At 41.1% G+C, this 5,158-nt stretch overlaps 1 pseudogene; it reads left to right on the top strand.

Moving 5' to 3' along the window:
* Positions 1-2,162: 2,162 nt before the first annotated feature.
* LOC149010712 (putative pectinesterase/pectinesterase inhibitor 21 pseudogene) lies at positions 2,163-4,087 on the top strand (annotated as a pseudogene).
* The last annotated feature ends 1,071 nt before the right edge of the window (positions 4,088-5,158 follow it).

A 5,158-nucleotide genomic window follows, 5' to 3' on the forward strand; every position in this document is an offset into this window, starting at 1 on the left:
GTGCTAGTTAAATCATCTCATCTCCTTTATTTTGAAACAGAGAGTTTTGTTTATAGTGTAGTCTACATGATACTTCTTTGGCTTTTTCTTTCTCTCTTTCCAGAGACACCTGCTCCAAATTTACTCCATATTTCCTCTTTTTTTTTCCTATCTCATCTCATTTACTCCAAATTTTCCTTCCCCAACCGCCTTCCTTCTTATCTCAATTCTATCAATTCTAACTCTACTTCTCACGCAATATTCTTTCTTATAGCTTGTGTTGTTCCATTGGCCTAAAATGAAGGTGTTGTCATTGTTGGCAACTTAAGTGGGTTTTGATATGGTACAGCAACACACAAAAAGGTTCCGAGAGAAAGAATCCAATTCAAATAAAGAAAACTCAAGAATCCCGTTTTTGAGGGTCTCCGTCCAGTTTTGATCAACCTCTTCATCGGATGGTCATCCAATGTCCGATTGAGCCGATTTTTGGAGGAGAGCTTCACGACTTCTTGATCTTCAAATCCAACGGTGGGATTGTTCATTGGAGATCTCTAAGTTAGTCCGATTGGTACGTCAAAACACTCCTTGTTTAAGTCAGATAGGAACTCTGAGTTTGACTCAAACTCTGAGTCCAGTTTTGATCAACCTCTTCATCGGATGGTCATCCAGTGTCCGATTGAGCTGGTTTTTGGAGGAGAGCTTCACGACTTCTTGATCTTCAAATCCAACGGTGGGATTGTTCATTGGAGATTTCGAAGTTAGTCCGATTTGTACGTTAAAACACTCATTGTTTAAGTCAGATAGGAACTCTGAGTTTGATTCAAACTCTGAGTTAAACTAATCTATAAAAGGAGAGCAAAAGAGGAGGACGTTTTGAGGAGCTTGGGAATAGCGTGGAGGTCGAACCAGAAGACGTTGGTTGGCTATGGAGATCTGAAGCATGGGAATAAGAAGTCTTTTGTTTCTCCGAACAAGAAAGAAAGTGAAAGAGAAGAAAAGAGAAGAGCAGCAGAAGAAAAGAAGGGAACATGGTTGTATGGCTTTTTTAAAGAGAGAAAACTGAAAAAGATTGAAAAGAGAAAAAAAAAGAGTTGGAGAAAAAGAGAAACAAGTATTGTTATCATGCATCTTACACAAGTTGAGGTAACCCGTATTCACAAGTGATTGTCTATTATTTTCGAGGTTATGTTTAGTGATGAAGAATCTATCTCATGAATGTAATTTGGGGAACTTGAATTATTGGTTTACATTGTGACCTAGCAAGTTGGAGCTTGTCTAGGGGGTTGGGGTTGGGTGCCCTTGTCTGAATTGCATTTTAGACTATAACAGGATTGGTGTTCCTGGATGTTGGCACCAAAATATCTAAAAGTGTATTGAGTAATATACGAAACCCTAGGTAGGGTATTATTCCGTGGATGTAGGCAATTTGGCCGAACCACGTAAACTCTGGTGCATTGCGTTTTTGTTTATTTTTCTTTGTTGCACATATTGGAGTGCCTTGATTGCAGAGTGGTGGTACACTGTCTGGTAGACCCAGCCACATTGTGATGAATTTTTGAAGACACTGATTCACCCCCCTCTCAGTATCAATCTGGGAATAACAGCTTGTTTTGTTATACCCAGGTGATGGCTTTCTTCAATTGTCAATTGTGGGAATGGATCGGGTTTGGGTCAAAGTAATCCGTAACATCAGCCCGCTAAGACTTTATATCCTTTAAACAAATCCAATAAGTTATAGTTAAGCTAGCTAGTTATGGACCTCGCAATCTCTGATCCACTACAATCCCCTCCCTGAGTTGCCTGAAAATAGCAAATAGATTGCGGTGGTGAGAAGCCGCAATGTTAGTGAGGTTGGTTGTCTCCGGGAGTTTTTGACGTTTCTCAAGTTAGGAGAGAAAAGCGAAAACACCCGTACCATCCACCCTCCACTTTGTCGTACGTGACTCGGCTTTCCTTCTCTCTAATGGCCTTACGCTCGATAACTGTAATAACTGTCTAGCCGCCTCTTTAACCCTTTTAAGTTTTAACCCCTTGTAATATTGTAATTTGGTTTCTCCATAGCACCTAGCGACTCTTTTGATTAAATGAGAATGATGAAACTAAACTTTTTCAGATTTTCCAAAAAGGAAATAGAGGTTAGAAACTAATCAAAAACACTAAAAGAAAAAAAGAAACTTAGTTTGATGCCAGGTGAATACGAATATGTTTTGAGAGTTCGCGATGGGCGGAAGAAGAAGAAGAAAATTGCGTTGATCGGCTTCTTTTCTTTGTTGCTGGTGGCTTTGGTGTTCGCTGTGGCCGCCGAAGTCACTCACCGCCACAAAGCTGGCAATAATGGAGGTGGCACCGATGAGATAAATACCTCGGCGAAGACAATCAAGCAAATATGTGATTCCACCGACTACAAAAAGGTCTGCGTCGATAACCTCTCGTCGGCGGCAAGGAATGCCACCGACCCAAAAGAGCTGTTGCAGGCTGCATTCAAGGTAGCCATGAAGCACATCTCTGTAGCTCTCAACAAATCAGTGACCCTACGTGAGCTAGAGAAGGATAAAATGGCAGCCCAAGCTTTGGGTGATTGCAAGGAATTAATGGACGACGCCATTAATGACCTCAAACGTTCTTTCGAAGAGGTGGGTGCTGTCGATGTTAGCAGAATAGAAAACCTACTGTCTGACATCAAGACATGGCTTAGCGCTGCTGAGACATACCAAGGCACATGTGTTGATGGCTTCAAGAACACCACAGGGAAAGCTGGAGAATCCATGAAGAAAGGTTTGAAAACCTCGCGCGAGCTCACACGAAATGGTTTGGCAATTGTGGATGAGTTCTCATCCTTCTTCTCCTCCACGAGGACCACGAGTACCCCTGGCATGAAACGCCGGTTTCTCTCCTCATCCGAGGAAATAAAATTTCCTAAGCTCACAAAGGAAGGTTTTCCTACATGGGTCTCCCCAACCACACGTAGATTACTGGTTCTTCGCAAGGACCTACTGAAACCTAACGTGGTTGTGGCCAAGGATGGAAGCGGCACGTACAAGAGTATAAAGAAAGCCCTCGCTACTGTGCCCACGAAGACGAAACGAGCACCACCTTCGTTATCTACGTCAAAGCTGGAATCTACAAGGAGTATATAGAGATCAATAGAAGCGTGGCTCACATCATGTTGATTGGAGATGGTCCCCTAAAGACGAAGATCACTGGTAACAAGAACTTCATTGATGGAACCCCAACCTTCAAGACTGCTACCGTGGGTAAGTATGTATGCATTTGCTTGTTCTGTAGTAATGAATACTTGGCATTTGCTTTCTGAATGCCCTGTTGCCATTAATACTGATGACTGAGATCATGCTACTCAAGCTGAATTAATTAGTCTAATCTAACGTGAGGTTTTGTTTTCCAAACAGCTGTAGCAGGAGAGGGTTTCATTGCGAAGGACATTGGATTTGAGAACACAGCAGGGGCTGCAAAGCATCAAGCCGTAGCACTACGGGTGCAATCTGATCTGTCAATCTTCTACAACTGCCAAATAGATGGTTACCAAGACACCCTTTACACCCATACTAACCGCCAGTTCTACAGCAAGTGCACCATCTCAGGCACCATTGATTTCATCTTCGGGAACGCCGCAGTTATCTTCCAGAACTGCAAAATGGTAGTAAGGAAGCCAATGAACAACCAACAGAACATTGTGACAGCTCAGGGTAGGAATTACCGGCGTCAACCCACCGGAATCGTACTCCAAGATTGCACCATTACAGCCGACCCTGCTCTGGCGTCGGTCAAGAGCACAATACATTCATACCTGGGTCGTCCATGGAAGGAGTTTTCTAGAACAATAATCATGCAGACCCAGATCGACGATGTGATTGACCCAGCAGGGTGGCTCCCGTGGAGTGGTGATTTCGCTCTCAAAACTTGTTTCTACGCCGAGTACAACAACAAAGGTGTTGGTGCCAACCTATCCAAGAGGGTTAAGTGGCCTTGTATAAAGACTCCCCTCTCCAATAATCAAGCTTTGCAGTTTACCGTTAGCAAGTTCATACAAGGTGATCAGTGGATCACTGCTAGCAGAGTGCCCTACACCTCCAGTCTCTCTCCCAAGTAATATAAACAAGAAGTAATCTGCACATACATCCTCCCTCGTCTGCCAAACACTAATGGAGCCACAGGCCCAGCAGTAGGCTGTATATAGTGATTATATTAGTTAAATTTTGTTTCATTTCATGAAAATTTTGGTAGAAAATTCTATTGCAAAGATTTGTTCAAGTAGCCCACCATAGTGTTGATTTATCTCTCCTCCTCCACTAACATGTGGGTTCCCCTTGCGTCATCCACATTTAAGTTCATCAAATTAAATCTTGATCAATAATCCTTTTTTTGTTTGTCTTTTTTTTTTTTAGAGAAGAGGACAACCAAGGTTTTAAGGTCTTTTAACTATGCCGAGGAGAGAGGGAGACATCACAAATAAAAGAGCAAATTAGAGACAATGAGTTTGTAAACTATTACTTTATACTCTGTAGATAAATTTATTATATTACAAACGTCTCTAAACATTGTTAGTTTTAAAAGAAAAGGATATATTTACCCTTGCCAAATCTTCTTATGAAATACCGAAGGAAAAAAAAAAAGTTAGAAATTAGTCATAATTGTTCTCCACCCCAACCTCCTTTTTTTTTTTTTTTTTCATTTTCTTCTTTTTCCTTGAAAGCCTAAATGGGTTGAGGGCAACGGAGCACAGTATAAAATTTTTGATAACATAATAAATGCTAAGTCAATAGTTAATTAAGCGCATTATATATTGGAAAGGCGGTAGCTGAAAGGACGTGTGAATATGTTAATTGAACGGCTCTAAATTTCTACCGTCAGATCTATTGACTAAATCTGAATCGTCCAATAAAATTCATATTCTTTCTCTCATTATTTATGGGTTAGTTAAAATAACCTTCTATTACCAGTTAAATTATCAAAAAGAAAAGAAGAAAACAAATTTCTATGACCGGTTAATTTCTACCGTCAGATCTATTGGCTAGGAAAGACCCTTAACACGAGCCAATGCCAAACATACACTCTATTTACTTTATAATGCTATGCTCAATGGAGACCAAATCCCTACACTCCTGGTGGATGTGAGGAGTGCAAATCAGATCCTTTTAACCTACCGATGGATGTGAGGAAT

Source organism: Hakea prostrata, chromosome 7, assembly GCF_041222555.1.
Source record: "Hakea prostrata isolate BN-2017 chromosome 7, UWA_Hpros_2, whole genome shotgun sequence".
Classification (NCBI taxonomy): domain Eukaryota; kingdom Viridiplantae; phylum Streptophyta; class Magnoliopsida; order Proteales; family Proteaceae; genus Hakea; species Hakea prostrata.